The sequence below is a fragment of the Cetorhinus maximus genome, chromosome 4 (assembly GCF_964194155.1).
Source record: "Cetorhinus maximus chromosome 4, sCetMax3.hap1.1, whole genome shotgun sequence".
In the NCBI taxonomy this organism is placed as follows: domain Eukaryota; kingdom Metazoa; phylum Chordata; class Chondrichthyes; order Lamniformes; family Cetorhinidae; genus Cetorhinus; species Cetorhinus maximus.
In genome coordinates this window covers 49321396-49344056 of record NC_135882.1, presented here as the reverse complement: position 1 = coordinate 49344056, position 22661 = coordinate 49321396, and positions in this window count along the sequence as shown.

Sequence of the window (22661 nt, the reverse complement as noted above, 5' to 3'; positions counted from 1 at the left end):
CTGGGAGTTTTTAGCAAATGTTATTAGTTTTGACTACTTATGCATGTTAGCCAACTGAAGAACAGTTTGGCAGCTTGTGTGGTTGCTGTTCCAGTGTTGCTTTAAGGGGAGTGACTCAGCAAATTTGTTTTGGAAAAAAAAACTTGTTTAATGTCATATCAGTGATTCATTTGTTTAATTTCTTCTATTTTAAAGTGGACCTCACTGTTTTGAGGCAAAAAAGAACCCAGAGGAAGTGTCATAACTGGGAGATAAACTTCATAAGCAGGTAACATGAACAAGTTGTTTTTAACAAGATAAAAACATCTTAATAATTCTTAAGGCAATGGTGGAGTGAAGTCCAGTGATCTTGTGTAGAATGGGGACATCTCATTTAAATACCATCAGTAGCCATTTAGCACTGATCTAGCTAACATCAGTGTAAATCTGGGTACATTTGGTTAGATATGGAGGAATTTTGTGGCGTTGTTATGATATTTTTTCTGGCATAATGGGAAACATAGTCTTCCAGTAGACCATGATGGGCCAAAAGTGCGATTTTCTTTGTAACTTGTTCACAGTCACTATTTTCTGTTTTACACTACCAGAATTCTCTTGGTTTCAGTGTTAAGTTGGAAATCAGTAGACAGTAGCATATTTCTTGTCTAAGTGGTAACTGAATAGGATGTTGTCTACTTGAATTGGATGTTGCCCAGCACTGTGGAAAAACCCCATTATGTCTATGAATCAAAATATGGTTTTAATAATAACAGCTAACTTTTTGGTTGTATAAAGAGAAAAGGTGGACTGATGAAGATAACTAAGGGCCCAGATTTTCATGTGGGCTCGGGAAATCCCGACCTGTGCACTTTTCCGTCTTTTGGACATGCACAGCTGGCCCGTGTGTGAGTTTGTCCAGGAATTTTGTCTTTTCACATGGGGGTCAGATTTGCAGTGCCTTTAGCAAGCTGTGATGGTGAACATGAGGGGTGTAGAGGCTAGCCCGCCTTGGTTCACTGACACAGCAGCCCCGCTCCCAATATCATTTAAAGATCCCCTAAACCCCACTTCATGCCCCCTCAGATTGCCCATGCCACCTCAGCTCATCCATGCCGCTCCATACCCTGTGAAGTTCTCGGGAAGAAAGAGTAAGATTCAGGAAGATGCATCCTTACTGAATGCTGCTAAAACATGGGGCTGAATTTTACAGGGGGGCAGACTGCCCATACCGGTCCACTCCAGAAGGAAAATCCTCAGAAGCCGACACGCTGGAAAGAAACCTGCGCCCCAGCTGCGAGCGGGCTAACCAAAGCGAGAGTGGGACTTCAGACCCTCAGTGGGAGGAAGCCCACTCCTCAAGAGCTGCTGACCAATCAGATTGGCTGGCAGCTCCAGCAGTCCTGGCAGTGCCTGACCTTAGTAGCGGGCACTGCCATGACTGCAAGAAGGAGCTTGAAGGAGAGTGATGGCTGTCGCAGAAAGATAAGTCCCAGGATTTTAGGGCAGGGAGGGATCTGAGAGCCCAGGGTAGTGGGGGGGGGGAGGTTTTGGAGGACAGGAGGTGAGAAAGAAAGGGGAGGGGTGATATCTTAGTGGGGAGAGAGACCCCTGATGCACACAGGGTACTGACCCCCTTTTCCTTCTGGCCTTTTTGCTTCCAGGCCACAAAAAATGCCTGCCAAACCCCCCCGCCCATCTGCCTATGCGAACCATATTATGGTATGGGCAGCATATTAGCCTGGTCCATAGGCTTGTTAACAAGTCTAATTGACCTTCATTTATGGCAGGCAGACTGACAATTTATAGGTGGGCGGGAAGGTGGTAGGCTGGGCACCTGTCATATTTTACATGCCCCCCCACCATCCTGCCAAAAATAAGCCTGGCGGGGGCACATAAAATTCAACTCAGGAATTCATTTATTCTCCCTTTAAATTCCCTCCGTTGGTATCGTGTATGGTAGCCTTAAGTGGAGAAAACATGCAATGAAATTTTCAATGCGCTATTATCCCTCCCCTTTTTAGTAAAGGTGAGGCTTTCCATGTTTCAGTGGTTTGTTTCCAAAAGGGTAGACCACAGACCCAAGCATAATTTGAACAAACAGTCACTTGGCTGCACAGAATTTGAGTATTGCTGAAAAAGAGACTTGCTATCGAAGCTTTTCATCTTGCACTTATCAGAACAGACGCAAGAATACGCCAAATCTCAAAGAGAAGAGCAATTTATACTGCGTGAGAGGTGGCTGCTGATTGGTTGGCAAGTGGACTCTGGCAGAGGCATTGCAATGGCAAAGGGAACAGTTAACTGCCAAATTTTGTTTAAATTCAAACCAGGCAAATCGACAAATTTACTGAAGTCATTGCTGTTGAATGGGAGTCCATTGTCGCTTCTCACAGTTTGACGGATTACAAACAAAGCAAAAATCTAGTTAAGCTTTGGGATAATTGCTTTCATTGATTGGCAAGACAAACTCTGATTTTGTGCTCTATTGTGTGGTCAATTCCTGGACACTGATTTTGTGCTCTATCATGTGGTCAATTCCTGGAAACCATACCATTTTCCAAAGGAGTTCTTTGGCTATGACAATTCCCTGGTTACCTTCTACAACAGATGCTCTTAATGAGTGTGGGATGAAAATACATTTGCCGAGTAACACAAATTCAGCTGTGGTTGTAACAGTTTCAAACATTGTGAAGACCTTGTGTCTGAACAATTTGGATTGCATGTGCTCTCTTGATCACAGCTTTCCAGTTTCGTGATTCTGTAGCCATCATGAATAGTTGTAACGTCTCATCTTGTTTTGTTCCTGCTTTGGTGTTGGCTAGTTTAGCAACTTTAGCATTGCATTTAGGCTTACGTAGTTAAGATGTTGTTCAGAAACCTTTTCTTCACGACTAGTAGGACTGACTGTCAGCATCAGATGTCATGAAAGATAGTCTGCTGGGTTGAGCTTGCCTAGCTGATACTCAACATGGAACATGATTGGTTATTACTCAAACTCTCTTCCACATCAGTAAATGTAAGATATCCCATGTGATTGAGGGTGCTTTTCTCTCTGTGAATAACATTGCTCTGCAGGTGTTGCAATGGCAAGCAGGTTGCTAATGATTCTTTTTTCTCGTTCACTTGACGTGGGTGTTGCTGGCTAGGCCAGCATTTGTTGCCCATCCTTAATTGCTCTTAAGATTGCGGTGAGCCATTACCTTGAACTGTTGCAGTCCATGTGGTGTACATACACCCACAATGCTGTTAGGAAGGGAGTCCTTGGATTTTGACCCAGTGACAGTAAAGGAACGGTGACATAGTTCCAAGTTGTCAGGATGGTCTGTGGCTTAGAGGGGAATTTCCAGATGGTATTCCCATGCAACTCCTATTCTTGTCCTTCTAGGTGGTAGAGGTCACAGGTTTGGAAGGTGCTGTCAAAGGGTTGGTTACCTGTCTTTGCTTTTCTCATGAGAACTAGACCTAAGCCAACTGGGCTTGCATCTATGACAAGCTGGGTGGTTTTCTCAGGGTCAAAATCGGCATTAGTGCAACTTGCTGACAACTGTTTGATCTGGTGTACAGCCTGTTAGTGTGGTGTAGTCCACTCCCGCTTGCTGGTCTCTTTTGTCAGGTTACGTAGGGGGACAGTTAATGTAGCAAGGTCAGGAATGAAGCAACTACAGTACGTGATGAGCCCTCGCAGATTCTCGACTTCCTGCGTGTTTGTAGGATCCCTGGCTTCAGTGGCTTCAACTTTGTGTGGATCAGGTGATACTCCTGCACCACTGAACACAAAACACAGAATTTAATTCTGCTTTCATTGAACAGGCACTTGTTTTTGTTCAAGGTGAGGTTATATTCTCTAAGGTGTTGAAGGCATGCGTATAGGCATGTCTTGAGTTCACTTTCAGTGTGATCATATATGAGGATGTCATCACTGATGTCCAGTGTGCCTTCATGTCCTTGGAAGTGCAAACTGAATCATGTGCTGAAATACCTGACTTCAAAATTGAGTCTCTTGTATCAAAAAAATCTGACGTGAGTGGAGAATACTGTGAGATACCTTGATTATTCTGTAAGCTTGATTTGGTGGTATCCTGCATCGACATATCAACACAGATTCGAACCTGGTTCTCGGTCTCGGATTTCTTGACAACTTGTATGGCTGAGACCGAAGGCTTATCCCCAATTTTAACAATAATGTCAAGGTCAAGTAAGCACTGAAGTTCCTTCTCTATCTGCGCTCTGATGTGTGACTGGGGGCACGTTGGGGTCTACATGCAGATGGCATGTAACACCTTTCAGTTTGCCAAAAGAAGTGAAGTGGTCAGCATACAATTCGAATGCGGTTGGTACGCATACATGACTGCAATCGTGCAGATCTGTTGCTGTGTGGAAACTGATAAGTGTCACTTTCTCCAGATATGACATGGAATAGAGTAATCATTGTATTGTCTTTGGATGAGATTGGTGTTTCAAAAGTCCTGAGAACTTTCAGTGGTTGTCACTGTTGTTTGGGAAAAAATTGCATTCCCTGGTTTGCAGAGAATGGGGAAATCCTGAAGTATGCTGAATGTTTTGTCTCCCCTGACATTAATAGTTTTAATAAGTTAATTTATGAGATGTGGGCTTCGCTGGCTAGGTCAGCATTTATTGCCCATCCCTAATTGCCCTTGAGATGGTGGTGGTGAGCTGCCTTCTTGAACCGCTGCAGTCCATGTGGTGTAGGTGCACCCACAGTGCTGTTAAGGAGGGAGTTCCAGGATTTTGACCCTGTGTGTCCCTGTATCTATGAGAGCATCTATGCCTGTGCAGCCAATGTTCATTGTCACACATAGCTGGTTATTGTGTCTGAAGAGAGCACAGAAGTATATTCAGTGTTATTGCCTCTACATTGGCTGCATTCTCTCACCCTTTTGCTGTGCTAGGCATACATGACATCGTCGACTCTTTTCTTCTCCGCCGATGCTGCCAGACCTGCTGAGTTTTTCCAGGTAATTCTGTTTTTGTTTTGGATTTCCAGCATCCGCAGTAGTTTTTTGTTTTTATCCTTCTAGTGGTATTGGTCTTAGTAGTTGATTTTATTGGTTAAGTTTTTCACAGACTTCACATTGTTTGTCAACAGTAGGACATGTTGTTGCTTTGCAGGTAGTTTCCTGACACGTGAGCGATGAATAGTGTTCACAGCAGTTTAAACTTGGAGTGTGATAGTTACTGTTGCAACTTCTGCAGCTCTGGACTTAGAAAGTGATATTGATCTTGCTAACTCTGACAGCTGTGACAGCTGTGACTTGTTTCTCAAGTGCTTTCCAATGTAATTGGCTGAAGAGGCGACCTTCGATGATTTGTGTTTTTATTCCCCTTTCGAACTTTTCAACATCACCGAAGTCACTTTTGTTTGCCAGCTGCCTCAATTGCATGATATTGGTCAATTGCCTCATTCGCTTCTTGTTTGCTATGTTGGAAGACGATTGTATTTTTCTTGGGTGTGAAATAGGATGTTAGTACAAATTTTTTGTTGAGTTGCAGTCATTTTGGTCAGGTGTAAGTGTCTCAAAATATCTTCCAATTCTTCACCTCCATAGGAGAGAAGTAAGGCCTTTCTTCCTTTCACCATCTGTGATTGCAAAACCTGCTGTCACATCTTCGAAATATCGCAGTCACTTTTGACAATGTGGGAATACAGATGATGGTCTAAATGCACATCAAAACATAGTAGATGTTGCATAGACAGCACCATCTTGATCAGCAATGCAGTGATAGTGTTTGATCAAGGGTCCAGGATCATGTTCCTTCCAAAGAATGTAATGACCTGAGATTAATTTCTTTTGGATGGGTATTTGAGCAAGATTAGTCTGTGAGTACACCATTCAGACTTACCTCTTGCCAATTCAAAGCTGGAGTGTCTCAATGTGTGCCCAACACCAACATAGCCAGCTTCACCTGTCCAAACCCCTTACACAGCTTATATTTCACCACATTTCTATTTCTCTTTAGTTCTGATGAAGAGTCATACGGACTCAAAACGTTAACTCTGTCTTTCTCTTCACAGATGCTGTCAGGCCTGCTGAGTTTTTCCAGCAATTTTTGTTTATGTTTGTAATAGCCTCAACGTATTCCCTAAATCTTAGACTTAAAATGCTGTCTGCAGAAAGTAGACAAATGCCTTCCACAAGTTTTATACCTGAAAGCAATGTTTCATATCTTCAAAATGGCGAGGAAGAGGCTGAAATTCTTAGGAAGAATTCATGAGATTCGGTAAGAAGTATTCAGAATCAGACCTGCATGTGCTGCTAAAGCATGGATTCCTTTATTCTCCCTCTAGACTCCCGCTGCTGGTATATGTTTATGGTAGTCTTAAGTGGACAAAATGCACAATGCAATTCTCAATACACTACATGCACCCTCAAATTGTCCATGCCACCTCAGATCACCCATGCTCCCTCACCCCCATTCAACCCATGTCATCACATGCCACCTTAGATCCTTTATGCCATCACCATGTCCCTCATGTATCTTCCATAGCCAATCACCCAGTATACATTGTACAGTCCTTTGGTGCCTTGCAATAACAATAGGAATTATTTTGAGTGTTTTATATTCAAACAAATTAAATCTCTAATAACCTAATAAAATCCTGAATTTAAATGCTCCATCGGTGATACTGGAAAGAAAACAAACTATTCTAGTGAAAAAAATTATAATCCATTGAGTGCCTAATAGGTTTTTAAACAAAAAAGAAACCACATCAAAGACATATTCTGTTATTATAGCCTCTCAAGTTTCAATTGTTCTTGGATCAATAGATGACCTGCTGAGCTGAAGCCATTATTAGCTTTTGAAACCCAGCCAAGCATTCACATTAGTTACAGCTGTCATAACAAAAACTTCTAGCTACATTGCTTGAAACTGACTGAACAGAATGGTGTCTCGTTTCCATTTCAAAGCAGCGCCCCTGTCAATCAAAGCAGGTGCGGACATTTTTTTAAACTTCCAAAAGCGGGGTTTTTTAACAGACTGCTGTTAATTAATTTAAATCACGGCATAAAACATGACCACAGAGGTTGACAAGACTTAAAATTGTGGCACTTTTGACAATTGGCAAATTCCTGTAATGCATGACAACTTTTCACAGTGCTGGTTAATGTAATGTTAATTTGCAGGACAGATCCCTATGATGAATCACTGCATTAAAAAAAATCTACATTACAATTTGGCATCTAATAGTGACATTTGAAGTTGTTAAAACATTTTTCTCTTGCCTTTCAGGATGTTCCCAACATCTCAGCAGACTTCCCCTAGTGATCATGAATTTTCCAAGGCGGTGTGTTTTATTTAGGGTTTACAAAACCCACATCATCAAATAAGAACAGTACACATGGGGGAATACAATTTTCCTGTGACCCTCACAATGGGGATCCTGATCTCAGAAGAGGTGTGTGTGCATTTTGCACTTGAGGCCTTCCCAGTCCATCAAAAGGCCCCATGAAAATGGTGTGGGGTCAGGAGGGCACAAGAAAATTGTTTATCCAGCAAAAAAAAAGTTCGATGTTTCATAACCTGATTCCACCTCCATTGGGCGATAGAAATCCGGCCCAGGGTTTTAAAGCCATAAGTGGACGTGGAACCAGTGAGAAACAGCTCGCTTAATTAGGCACAAACTTCATATAGATTTCAGCAACAACTTGGGCCACCATGAAAACCATGAGCTTCTGTACAACTTCACCAAACCAGCAAAATGTCTGGGGAAATTCATCAATCCAACACTCCCAAGGGTGACACTGAAGTGAGTGAGGGTAAGTGAATCGGCACTACTTGAATTGTAACAACAGGCCCTTTTGATTGTGAGCACCTCACTGCGAGTATGGTGTGAGTACGTTTACCACAGTATGGTAACTTTCTCAAGGCTACTTTATGTTTGTACATGGCTAGAGGAACATAGGGCAGGATCCTTCCCCTGTCGGGGGGGTTGTGCGGGAGTGGGTGCAAGTGGGCCTGTGTAGGCGGGAGGGGATTCCCTGGGCCGGGAGTGTGCTCTTTCAGGGAGATCGGCTCAATTTCAATAAAGAAGGGGGAAAAAAAATTACTGACATGTCCACTCATTGTGCCACTGTCACTCGAGCTGGGACATGTCAATTTCTTTTATTTAAACATTTTATAAAAGTTTTAATACCCTCATGAAACCTCATCCCGCCCGTGGATGAGGTTTTGTGTTTTTTCTGAAGGCCGCCTGGGTCCCGGCCTGTCCGCCAACCTTAAGGTTGGACAGGCAGGTCCATTAATCATGTTAATTACTTTTTTAATGGCCTTAATTGGCCTTTGACAGTTTGGCGGGCGCACAGCCGATTTGTATGCCCATTGAACTGAAAATCTAAATGATGTGGGCTGATGCCGGGATGCACGCTCGATGTCACCCCGCGTCATTTTACACATTGGCGAGTGGGCCCTGCTGCCGCTCGCCGACTAGAAGGTGCAGCCCATAAAGTATTTCACTTTAGCACATCAGGCTGGGAAGCTTAAATTTTGAAATGATTGCAAAATTAGAGCTGTTCTTTTGTGCATCAATTATATACAGAGAACAGTTGGGTCCATGCCCAGGATATTTCTGCAGCAGAAAATAAACTATCACTTGTCTGTTAACTTTCTCTAATCAATCATTAAAAGGTAACAACGTAACAAATGTGTCGCTCTTAAAATTTCCAAAATGTAATTACATTTTTTGAGTGCCTGCTAATTCCATGTAGATCCTGGGAAAGAACGCCACTCAGGGCAAAGGGTGCAGTCAGAGTCTGAGATGAAGCACAGCCTCTGGGTCAAAACACAGGAATGCCTTATTTCAACAAAGACTCCAATAGTTGCAACTCAAAAGGACATTCATCGTTCTGTCCGCAAGATCCTCAAATCTCAGCACAGTAAATGACATTAATTGCTGAATCATTCACACCAATGTCAAATGTATGTGAATCATAGTAAAAACAAGGTTCTAAATGTCCTAGTATGCATGAGTTATCATCAAGCCCTAATTTTGATTCTTATGTAAATAGTAACGAGCTCTGTTAAATGTATATCTGATTTTATCCAACATATCCATCCAATCTAAATCACAATATGTAATAGTGTGCCACTATGCCTTTTTCAAAATTACCTCACTGATGAAGATAAGAGAAGAAGAATTATGTGTTTTAACTTTCAAGTTGAGAGATTTTCATCAGTCTTTGATCTCCTTTCCCCTTGTAGTCCCTCCCTCCCCCCAGAGTCTCTGGCTTGCCAGCCTTGTGAAAACACTTCATTCTCTGACTGAACGAGCAGCCTGTGAAGAGAAAAAAACAACTATGGGGGTGAATTTCCTGTATGCTTTTAGCATGTTTGCTGTGTCCAAACCACGTAGGGCATTTTGTTCAGGCAGCAAAATTGAACCATAAACATTTCCACCCATTTTCTACCAATAAAGTCTCCATGCTCCCTCCCCCTTTTTAAATCCCTGGCCTCATTTGTGCATGTCAAGGTGAGGGCCATAGCAGCTGTGAGTTTCCTGCTTTTCCAAAGTTATTGCACACTGCATAATTTGTACTGCAGTATAGTATGTCAGCCGATAGCCATTCACCTCTGAGTCGAAAGGTTGTTAGTTCAAACCCCATTCCAGAGACTTGAACATATAATCTAGGCTTATGCTCTAGCGCAATACTGAGGGGGTGCAACACTGTCAGAGATGCTAGCTTTCAGATGAGTTGTTAAAACAAAGACCCCAGCATTAATAGATAGATTAATTGTGAAAAAAAGACATGCTGTTGAAGCTTCTTGTCTTGCACTCATCAGGACAGACACAAGAATAACAAATCTCAAGGGAACAACAATTTATACTGCATAAGAAGAGGGAGCTGATTGGTTGGAAAGCAGACTGATTGGTAGAGACATTGCCATGGAGAATACACCAGGGAAAATGTAACTGCTAAGCTTTTGTTTAAATTCAAACCAGGCAAGTTGACTCTGGTCAAGGCATTGCCAAAGGGAGTGACCCAGAGAATGGCTATCTCCCAGGCAATGGCTGTCCCCAGGCTTTTGTTTAATTGAGAAAGGTGCAATGCATGGACATTTTTTGGTTTGCAAAGGACAGGGCCCTCTGTGTGAATATATGTAGTTTCTTTACAAGTAAGTGAGCCACACTGTAAACCTGACTGATGATCTTAAATTGGCTGTTGGTGTAATTCTTAGCATAATTGGGATTGTTTAGTAAGTGTTATCCAATTGGGGAATCATATCTAATGTTGGGCACTGTTTTTGAATTTCGCAAGCAGGGCCTGATTGAGTATGGTCTGTACTTTGCCTGTTCTACCCCCCAGAGTACTAAAAAAAGTGGCCCTAGAAATATTGGATACATTGGTGGTCATCTTCCAAAATTCTATAGACCCTGGAGCAGTTCCTACAGGTTGGAGGGTGGCAAATGTAACCCCACTATTTAAAAAAGGAGGGAGAGAAAAAACAGAGAATTACAGACCAGTTAGCCTAACATAAGTAGTAGGGAAAATGCTAGAGTCTATTATAAAAGACATGGTAACAGAACACTTGGAAAGCATGAACGGGATTAGACAAAGTCAGCATGGGTTTATGAAAGGGAAATCATGCTTAACTAATCTACTGGAGTTTTTTGAGGATATAACTAGTAGAATAGATAAGGGAGAACCAGTGGATGTGGTGTATTTGGATTTCAAGAAGGCTTTTGATAAGGTCCCACATAAGAGGCTAGTGGGCAAAATTAAAGCACATGGGATCGGGGGTAATATACTAGCACGGATTGAGAATTGGTTGACAGACAGGAAATGTAGAGTGGGAATAAATGGATCTTTTTCCGGATGGCAGGCAGTGACTAGTGGTGTACCACAGGGATCAGTGATTGGGTCCCAGCAATTCACAATATATATAAATGACTTAGATGAGGGAACCAAGTGCAATATTTCCAAGTTTGCTGATGACACAAAACTAGACGGGGTTGTGAGTTGTGAGCAGGATGCAAGGAGGCTTCAGGGTGACTTAGACAATTTGTGGCTGTGGGCAAACACATGGCAGATGCAGTATAACATGGATAAATGTGAAGTTATATACTTCGGTGTGAAAAACAGAAAGGCAGAATATTATTTAAATGGTGATATAATGGGAAATGTGGATGTACAAAGGGACCTGGGTGTTCGTGTACACCAGTCAATGAAAGTAAACAGGCAGGTGCAGCAAGCAATTAGGAAGGCAAATGGTATATTGGCCTTCATTGCAAGAGGATTTGAGTTCAGAAGTAGGGATGTCTTACTGCAGTTATACAGGGCCTTGGTAAGACCACACCTGGAGCATTGCGTGCAGTTTTGGTCTCCCTACCTAAGAAAGGATATACTTGCTATAGAGGGAGTGAAGCGAATGTTCACTAGGCTGATACCGGGGATGGCAGGAATGTCATATGAGGAGAGATTGGTTTGACTGGGCTTGCATTCACTGGACTTTAGAAGAATGAGAGGGGATCTGATTGAAATGTATTAAATTCTAACGGGGCTAGATAGACTGGATGCAGGGAGGATGTTTCCCCTGGCTGGGGAGTCTAGAGTCAGGGGCCACAGTCTCAGGATATGGGGCAGGCCATTTAGGACTGAGATGAGGAAAAATTTCTTCACTCAGAGGGTGGTCAGCCTGTGGAATTCTCTACCACAAAAGGCTGTGGAGGCCGGGTCATTGAGTATATTCAAGAAAGAAATTGATAAATGTTTGGATATTAGGGGCATCAAGGGGTATGGAGAGAAAGCAGGAATATGGCGTTGAGATAGATGTCAGCCATGATCATTTTTAATTGCACAGCAGGCGTGAAGGGCCGAATGGTCTGCTCTTGCTCCTAGTTTCTATGTTTCTATATTTCTATGTTACAAACAGTCAAAGATGGAAGATGATCGTTTTGTATATTGTACTTTTCTTAGATGTGAAATACAATGTTGGTGCATTTTTAGTTGAGTCACACTCACTTTTGCTCAGGTGTAAGTGTAATTGGAAAAATATATTTTCCAATTCTTCACAGCCATTGTGGAAAAGTAAGGCGTTTTTCTTTTTGCCATCTGTGATTGAAAAAAAACCTGTCATTGTACCTACGGAATGTCGCAGCTACTTTTTCCAACAGGGAAATACAGATGATGGCTCCAAATATACTTCAAAAGGTGGTAGATTGGGCATGGACAATGCCTTATTTATCAGCAACAATAGTGAAACTTTTCTGTAAAGGTTTTCCTGCTTGTTAGATCTGAGTTTACATCCACTTATCACAGCCTGAATTTATCTCTAAGTCTGCAGCTTAAAATGTTGTCTTCTCTGCGGAAGTAGGAAAAACCCTCCAAAAGATCCTGGAAGGAAATGATTTGTATTTTGCATCATCATCATTGCCAGTGTGAAGCTCTTGTGGCACAAAACAGCCACAGATACCCAGAAATAAAATTGCATGAGCAACAATGGTTTCCTTTTATTTTTGCATTTCTGCAGAAGCTAGCCGACTCCCTCTGCTGGTACAAGTGTATATGGTTGCTTCAAGTACACAAGGTGAACATTGCACTTTTCAAAACACTACATGCTACAGCTATATAGACTCAAAGGGCAGAGTTTTCTGTGCCCGCTGGTGTCTGCTGTGTTTGGTGGCATGAGTGGATAGTATGGCAAGAAGGCCAAAAATCAGTTTCACAATGTCGTGAAACCAGTTTGCTGTTGATCATCGATGGCAGGCCGCATTTCCTGCCTTAGACATTGGGAACCTCATTGTAATACATCTGCATATCATAAGGCCAGCCCGCCGGAATCATCTCCCCATGCTGGATGGTCCGAGCACATCAGCATGATTGCACACCGATGTGTTTCACAGAAGCATGCATAAATTATGACTTTTGAGGGGAACTCGGAGGTGAGTGCACAATAACGTCGTGCAGTGCTTGTGAGGATCGCCTGCTGGAATTCAAGGTTGAGGTGAGTTCGTGGGGGGGGCGGGGGTCCAAGGGCTGCCCTCCAGATGAGGCAATTTGGTGGGGGCGGGGGGTGGGGGGGTGGCAAAGGCTATTCTGCAGTTGAAGCGAGTTGGTGAGGGGCTGGCAAAGGCTGCCCTGTGGTTGATGGTGGTGCACAGGCACGTGCGAGGTGGGTGGGGGAGGGAAACGGCCACACGTCAGGAACACCCTGTATAAAGTGACCATTCCTCTGCAGCTGAGACAGTTCAGACACAGCCACATTAATATGATTGAGGTTGGGCCTCTAGTTTATCTGGCCACTCAAGCAACGCAGAAGCCTGAAAGTTCCACAAAGCGCTCTAGAGATATTCACCCTTCCGGCACAGACTGCAAACTAATGAGCGTTTTAGTGGACTGCAGAACAGTTGGATGACTGGGCACGTGGAGCAGTCACTGATGGACGTGCTCTGAGACCCTAGCCAAGTTATCATTCCGGTTTGGACCAGTCTCCCCCATGGTTCAAGCTAATAGTGCGGCCTTGCAGCATGGGTTATGAGAATGCCTGAGCTGAGAGCACAACATGCAATATAGTGGGCAAAGCCACTGCCAGTCAGTCAGGTGGGGTGGGGCGGAGGTGGGTGGGGTTTCAGGCAGCCATGCAGCGCACTAAACTCTGGACATCCAAGTGGTGGCCAACACACTCCGGGATGCATTAAGGGGCCTCCAGACTTAACCAAGAGGGGTTCTTAGTATACCCAAGCTAATGCACATGTCCCTCTTTTTCAGTTTGCAGGAGGAGCATATCAGGAGCAGGGAGCCTGATGATCTAGCTGTATGCCACGTGGTGTACAGAGAGTGGAGATGAAGGAGAAGAGAGTGATGGAGGCGCCTGGCTGCGCAGAGGGAGGAGCAGCACCCTCAGGAAGAAGTGGTGGCTGGGGCCCCCATGCAGATGCCTCCGTCACTCTCTTCTCCTTCGTTTCCATTCTCTGTATGCCACGGGGTATACAGCTAGGTCACCAGGCTCCCTGCTCCTGATGTTGTACTCTTCCCGCAGGATGAGAGAAAGAGGCACTTGCATTAGCTTGGGTATACTAAGAACTTCTCTTGGTTAAGTCTAAAGGCCCCTTAACGCATTCCGGAGAGTGCTGGCCACCATTTGGATGTCCAGAGTGCACTGCACAGCTGCCCGAAACCCCATCCTCCTCTCCCCTGCACCTGATCGACTGGCAGCAGCTTTGCCCACTATACTGCATGTTGTGCTCTCAGCTCAGGCATTCTCCATCCTGCACTGAAAGGCTGCACTCTAAGCCAAAGAGAAACAGTGAGCAGACGCTGTTGGCATTTAGCTAGACCCAGGGTCTATAGATGCCATCTTTCATTCCTGCAGATGATTAAGAACCATTGTCACCAAAGTCTGTGCATGTCTGGGGAGCTGGCTGGTCACATCTGCCAGCTGCTGCAGGATTTGGTGCCACGTAGACATGGAAAGCATCCACTGCCAATGGCTGTGAAAGTGACTGTGGCACTCAATTTGTACCCAAGTGGCTCTTTTCAGGGCACCACAGGTGACCTGTGTGGGTATCACAAGTCTCCACGCACAAATGCATCCATGAGGTCACGGATGCCATCTTCGCGAAGGCACAAAGCTTTGTACATTTTGTCCAGGATCAGGAAAGCCAGGAGTGATTGGATTTGCCTGGATGTCAGGTTTCCCACAGGTGCAGAGTGCCATCGATTACACTCACGTGGCACTCAGGTCTCCATGGCAGCAAGCGGTCAACTATGTCAACCGCAAGGGTTTCCATTCGCTGAATGTGCAGCTGGTGTGTGACCACCACAAACAAATGCTGCAGGTCTGCGTTTGATTTCCAGGGAGTAGTCCATGACTCCTATATTCTTAGTCGGTCACAGATCCCTGACATCTTCCAGAGTCCACAGAGGCTGCAGGGATGGCTCCTCGAGGATAAGGGCTACCCGCTGATGACACCCATGAGGTGGCCTAAGATTGCAACAGAGCGAAGGTACAACGAGGCTCATGCTGCAACCCTCACGTTGGTGGGGTAAACCATCGGGATGGTGAAAATGAGGTTCCTGGATGAGTCTGGTGGAGCCCTGCAATATAGTCCACAGAGGGTGTCATGCTTCATCATTGCCTGCTGCATCCTTTACAACCTGGTGCTGCAAAGTGGAGAGAAGCTGGCTGAGGAGGAGATGGAGGAGCTGGAGGTCTCCTCTGATGAAGAGGACATCGACGGGAATGAGAGTGCGGAGGTCCTTGAAGGCGACGATGACAGCAATGAAGCCATCACACTGCCCTATGAGGCAGGCGCACTCGGGAGTCCCTCATAGCTGCTAGATTTGTGGAGGATGATGACGACATGAAGTGAGGAGACATCATAGATCCTCATACTGCATCTGTGAATGTTTGACTCCAGGCTGACTTATCTCAGTACCAATACCCTCTGTGATAAGGCTCCTGTCATGCAGATGCAGTAGAGGCCCTGATAGTTGCTCAATTCCAAGAGGATGATGACGACATGCAGTGAAGACAATCCATAGATCTTCACATAGCCTCTGAGAATGTCTCACCCCTGTTTGGCCAAGGGCAGCTCGCTTGCGCTCTGTGATCAGGGTCATATCATGGAGATGCAGCCATGAAAGTTTAAATGCACCTGATCCTTTGTCCGCCTTCAGCACTTGTCCCCTTCAGGAGCACAATGTCACTGGTCACAGGTACTGACAAGATGGGAGCCAGGCCCACCCTAAAAGTGCTGAGAGCACACAGAGAAAATGATGGAGCTCCGTGACGACTGCCCACGACATTCTGGCAGCAAATACAAGCATCATCGAGGTGCAGGTGTCAGTAATGTGCTCAGGGATTGTGAGGTTGGACCATCACTTTGGTCTGAAGGCTACATAAAGCACAGGGAGGAGGCCCTGGACTGAGAAACTTGCTTTTATCTTGTGCAGGAACCAAGGTTTCACATCTGAGTGACATGAACACTGCTCATCAGAATAAGGAGCCATGGGCAGGGAGACATTCGTGGGAGTTTATTTACAATAGTGAACATTATGTACAAATGATTAATGTCCATGCCCAAGCTGTGCAATTACACCTTCTTAACTTTCCTAACCCTGCCGCTACGTCTTGGTGCACCCTTGACATCCACTGTGGAGGTGGAGGCAGCCTGCTGACTGCTACGCCCTGTCTGTGGTGACCTTGGCAGGCATCCTTTGGAGGGCCAAGACCTTGAGGGCCCCAGCCTGCTTTTTGGGTCTTGCTGTGCGGCAGTGGCACCCGCCTTGGCCTGCAAAACTGGAATTGTAGGGGTCACAGGAAGAGGGGATTCGGATGGGCTGGACACTCCAGAGTCATTTGGATGGATGGCCCCGGGGTGTGCACCTGCTGATCCTCCTCCCTATGGGTGCGCGAGGGCCCCTGGCTGACCCCTTGAGGAGAAGGGGAAGCTGGACTGAGATCGAGCTGCCTAGCATCGCTCTCACATATACACTGATGGAGACTATGGCATCAGCGATGGAGTTCAGCGCACGCAGCAGTGCAGGACCAATTCTTATTGGAAGCCATTTCATATTTTAAAACTTTTTCCCCACACAGTTGGATCTTTCCCACATACTCCTCAGTCTTTTATGTTTAGAGACTGTGTTTATTACATTGAATATATTGGCCAGAATTTTGATGTTGGCGTGCGGGGGCGGGCCCGACATGCCGATGTGTAAAATGACACACAGTGACATCGCACATGCATCCCGACGTCACCGCGCACCATCACGATATTTCAGTGGGCGGGCACACAATATTCTCCGATGTGCGCTCACCATTAATTAACGGGCCATTTAAGGCTCTCGAGGCAATACACCGAGATTTTCGGAGCCTGTGTGATCTTCAGAGCATCGCACGGGTGCGACGGGCAGGTGGGTAGGCCACATTTTTAAAAACCTCTTCCACGGGTGGGATAAGAGGGGTGAGTGGTCTCGTCAGTGCTATTTGTTAGACGTTAACTTTTTAAACTTACTGCTATTTGCTTGTGTGAATAAGAGAACTCAAATCTCTTCATGGCTGCTTGGACAGGAATAATAGGCTACAGGTCAGGACTCTGGAGTAAACATCATTCTTGGGGCCTTGCAGGTTTCAGGAAGCCTTCCCTTACCCTGGGAATGGGATTTGTGCTCTCCACTGGAAGCACCTCCTCTGAGGAGGAAGAGAGGGGCAGAAGGGGGGGAGGCCAGGAGTCCATAGTCAGCCTCCACAGAGCCGCCTTTGGGAGGACAGGCACAGGCGCAAGGGGTGCAGGGCCAAGAAGTGCAAGGTGGAAGGGGCTGCAGAAGACGCCACTATCCTGCTGCCAGGGTTTACAGGCGGCGAAGCAGCTACCTCAATATGTCCGAGACTCAGTGCCGAAGGAGGATCCGTCTCTCAAGGGAGATAATGACCTCCATCTGTCAAGTGAGTGGCCCTGAGATCAGCGCCAACTGTGCGGGTAAGCACCACATGCCAGTGGCGTTGAAGGTCACAGCTGCCCTCAACTTCTATGCCTCTGGCTCTTTCCAGGGCTCGGTGGGTGATCTTTGCGGTGTCTCCCAATCAGCTGTCCACACTTGTGTCAAGCAGGTTACAGATGCTCTGTTCAGGCATGCATTGACCTTCATCCACTTCCACTGGGACCAGGCAAGCCAGGCACAGCGAGTCAGAGGCTTCGCGGCCATTGCTGGCTTCCCCCGCGTCCAGGGTGCTATAGACTGTACACATGTGGCCATTAAGGCGCCAGCAGGTGAGCCGGGTGCCTTCATCAACAGGAAGGGCTTCCACTCCATGAACGTGCAGATAGTGTGTGATCATAGGATGCTGATTCTACAAGTCTGTGCAAGGTACCCAGGCAGCTCCCATGACACCTACATCCTCAGACACTCCCAGGTGCTGAGGCTCTTCAGTGTTCCAGCCCAGCTGGATGGATGGCTGCTGGGTGACAAGGGCTATCCCCTCAGAAGGTGGCTCATGACGCCTCTCCGCCATCCAAGAACAGAGGCAGAACAGCAGTTCAATAGGAGCCACACCTCCACAAGGGCTGTGGTAGAGAGAACCATAGATCTTCTCAAGATGCGCTTCCGATGCCTGGACTGTTTAGGGGGCGCACTCCAGTACTCCGCAGATCGTGTGTCACTGATAGTGGTTGCATGCTGTGCTCTACACCAATCTGGCGCTGGAAAGCGGGGATACAGTGGAGGAAGATGATGTAGATGTAGTTGCTCTGGCTGCACACAATGATTCCAGTAGTGAGTCTGAGGATGAGCACACACAGGAGAACGCTGAGGGGGTAGACGCTGACCCGGGCATACTCCAGGGAGGCAGGGACACCCGGGAGGCTTTAATTCAACGAATCTTCAGCTGGCCCACCACAGGTGGACCTCCAACACATGCCAGTGCTGCAGACTCCACACTCAATACCTGACAGTAACATCTGCCTGGATAGGAACATTAACAATAAAACTCAATGACAAACAAGTCACTCATAACCTCATGGGTTCCCATATGCAGAGGTAAGGAATGACCCTTTTTAATGTTTTCATAAAACAGAAAAGAAACTTCATTCACAGGTGTTGAGCTGCACACTGACTAATAATCAACTAATACCGGGGTAACAGAAAACCACCAGTGAGAAGCCCATGGTGTGCCTAAGGTGCCTTATGCTTACGTTTGCAGGTGCTACATCTAGGTGCTCCTCCCTTGCTGGCACTGGCATTGGAGACAGCCTGCTCACTGTGCTGTCCTGTTGACCTTGATGACCTTGGCGGGCGTCCTCTGGCTAGTGGAGCCTGTGCTGGCCCCGCCTGGAAGGGAGCAGCCAGTGGCATGGCTGGCATCTCCCCAGTCATTGCAGACTCATCAGATGCCACAGTCACTGACAGAGGGCTGGAGGAGCTGCTGCCCTCATCCGGAGTGCCCTGAGAGGAGCCCACAAAGACGACAGGCAGCTGCTGCGCCGACGTGAGGTCGCTGTGGACCTCCTTGCTCACCATTGATGGACAGGCACCGAGCTGGGATACTCGATGCCTAAACCATCTCCCACACTGGTACTGACCAGCTGAGGTCAATGCCACTGTGAGGGCTTGCAGGCCCGAGTGCAACCCCAGGAAGCCCTGATTGTTCTCCTGGAGGAGCATCTCCATGAGAGTCGCCATTCTCTCCATGGAGGAAGCATTGCGCTCAGCCATGAGGGTCATTGCATTGCTGATGCTCTGCATGGACTCCTCCATCACGGAGACCATGCCATGCATTTCCTCATGTATCTCTGCCAGATCATCCTGCAGACCCTGCTGGACTTCCAGCGTCTGCTGCCTCAGAGACAACTCCAGAGGCATATCATCAGCCACCAGTTTCTGGTCCCCTTCAGTCCTCAGACGGCCAGCACCACGGGCACTCCCTGTCTCCGCCTGCACCTCAAGCGAGTGCGAAGTGCGCTCGCCGCTTTGACCCGGGACACTTGCCGATGATCTAATTCCCACCGAGATGCTAGTATCTGCGCTGGTGCCTGCCAGGCTGAGATGGTGGGATGTTGGTGCTTGTAATTCGTCAGGGCCCTCAGGCGTTAGTGGTGGGCCCTCTGCCTCCTCATTCTGGGCCTGCTCCGGTGAGGCTATAAGGAAGAACAAGGACATTTGATTAGTTGAAGTCGAGACACTGTTAATGTGCATGCCTGGCACCCGGATCAGGATGCGTTCATCCTTCCATAATCAATGGGAAACCCATGTTGGATGATGAATTCACTAAACAGTCAACAATAGAATGGTTGCAAGGACACACATGGTGACCTCAGTGCATGGCACTCTTACCTCCCCCTGGCACCCCAGCCTCACCACTACCGGTGGACCTGGGCCCATGGGGCCTCTTCAGCTCGAGAGCCTCCTGCTCGTAGCTGGTGAGAATTAGCAACTGTGCCTGCCCTCCGCCAGTCCGCATCCACTCAGAGTTATTGTGTGCTGTCTTCTCCTGAAAGGAGAGGGGAACATTGATTAGTCCACCCTGTACCTGCATTGCCATCGCATCCCTGCCACCCCCACCTGAGTGAAACATTGCAGGGCTCATGTGAATCGTGCCCCTGGAGCCGCTGCACACTCATGCCAAGCAGCCAGGGCTGACCTGCTTGCCCAGATGCTGCCTCCATCACATTTGCCACCCACACTGTATCACCTTCCAAAGCAAGGAAGCACTACCACCACCACGTAGAGCGCCAAGGGCAGCAGGTGGATGGCTGCCCCGCCAGCTGGACGTTCCCCTCCCAGTCAGTCAGCATCCTGACTTTGACATGTTTCGGCGTTCCAGCACTGCACCTAGGTACAGATCCTTGAGGTCGCCCCCAAAACAGTGCTGTGGGTGTAAGTGTACCACATGCAGTGGATGCAGAAGGCAGCTCAGCACCACCCTCTCAGGGTGAACGAGAAATAGGCAATAAATGCTGGCCACCCAGCAAAGGCCACATGCCATGAATGGTTCAATGCAGTAACTACTCTCAGAGTTGGGGGGGTGGGGTTACCAGGGGGGCCAACCTATCTGCTGTGTTAAGTGACCCATGTCAACATGGTACTCACCCTTCCCGATTGCAAGAGGTCATGTGGTGGGGGGGCCTCCTTCCCTCGTCCCTCAGCTCGCTGATTTCACGCCATGCTGCCACCTCCTCGAGGAGGGCAGCAAGGCACTCATCAGAGAATCGAGGGGCACGGTGCCCCACCGACCTGCCCACCTGCCTGGCCTGGTCTCCGAGAGCACTCTCGGGAACCCTTCTGGTCGCCATGGTTGCCAGCCTTTGGAAGGCTGCCTGCGCCGTTTTTAAACAGGCTTCCAGGTCGCCATTGTACCCGGCAGTCATTGCAGCCCCGCCACCTCCTGCTGTCCTTGGGAGCCGCGCTTCACGCTGGGAGGGCCTTAATCTGCCCATGTAAAATGGCGCAGAGCCGATCGCAGGCAGCAATCGGCTCCATGCCCACCCACGCCTGCTCCCGACCAGCCCGCCCGACATGCAGAAAATTCTCCCCCTTGTTCCTGGTTTGTGGAACATTTACAAGATTTGGTGCCAAAAAATAGATACATGCTGTTCTGCAAATTCCTGGTCTAGCAATTCTGTGAAGCAGAGTTTCCTGATCTCTTGTTTTTATAACTTAATTAGCTGGATTAGGGTTAAGATTGGAGCAAAAGTGAAGAATTCCACATTTAAAACACTAAGGGTGAGGGATCGGTCACCATCATCCCAGAACTCTGGGGGAAGATGGGAGTCGGGAGGGGCTAGTTTCTGGACACGATCTCCCCACAGCATCTTTCATCCTGGAAAGGCACAGGATGCCTGCCAAGTCAGGCACTAGGCCCCATGGATATGCTAATATCAGTCCAGCACCTGCTTTAGGACCCTGATGCCAAATTTGGCAAAGATTGTGTGGAACATGTGCCATGGTAGGACTTAGCTTTTTTAGTTATCATAATGTGGAGCCAGGATGAACAGGATATTCTTGTTGACTACACAACAATTCTATGGACTGTTGCTGGCTCACATTCACTCCCTTCCTGTTTGCACCACCATCTGGGGACATACCAATGACCTGGCTTGGAGTTCGTCTGTACCAGGATGACCAATTAACATCTGCAGCTTCTGCTATTATGTAGATCATGGTACAGGTTACTGGAGTCTTAAGACACAGATACAGCACAGTGCAGCTTACGGAAGTCTAGGGACAGGGGACAGCACAGTGCAGCTTACTGGAATTTCAGGACACAGATACAGCACAGACTATTGTGGCTTACTGGAGTTTTGAGACACAGATACTGAGCAGTGTAGGCTATCTGAATCCCCAAGCCTGGAATGGGAGCTTTTAATGAACCCTACAATCCCATGAAAAATGAATCCATTGAGTTGTACTTTGTTGTGATGCTGTTGAGTTCTTTGACCCTACCTGTTGTTAACTCTTCTGAACATTTGCTTCCCTCAACTGTAAAAATGAATATTCTGTGGGAGACAAGGCATATTTTCTGTTTATTGTTATGTAAACAGCACAGTTTTTATTTTGTCTATTGAATTATTTCATAATCTTATTTACGTTGTGTGAGAGCCTGATGCAATCTGTTATTGCAGAACGGATACTCTGCAGTAAGGAAAGAGGATGTGTCTCCTTGTGGGTGTTTTATACAACAATAAAATGTAATTATATCAGCATCTGTGTGATCTCCTGCACTCATTTCATTCACCTAACGGACCTATTCACTTGATATTGGCCTGGGTTTTTTTTCTCCCTTTGTGGCAGTGTGGGGGAATGGGGCCGGGGGGGTGGTGTGGAATACGGGAACAGAATTGTGTGGGACAGGCTGGATGGTCTTTTTCTGTCCCTCCTTTTTGTGTATTCCTCTGTAAGGAATGAAATACTCTCAAAGAAATGTAAAGCATCCACAAGGAGACACATCCTCTTTTATTAGTGCCGAGTGTCAGCTCTACTCTAACAGATTGCCATCAGGCTCTCATACCCTGTAAATAAGATTATGAATAATTCAATAGACATAATAAAAATCTGTGCCATTTACATAGCAGTAAACAAAAAACACTCCTTGTAAGCTCTGCACTAAAGTTTCCAGATTAATAGCTGATTTCTGAGTGCACTTGATTAAACCGCGTCATTTAAATTGAAATGTGACTGGGAGGTTAGAATTTTTGCTAATAATTCTTCAGTGACTTGAGTTTTGAA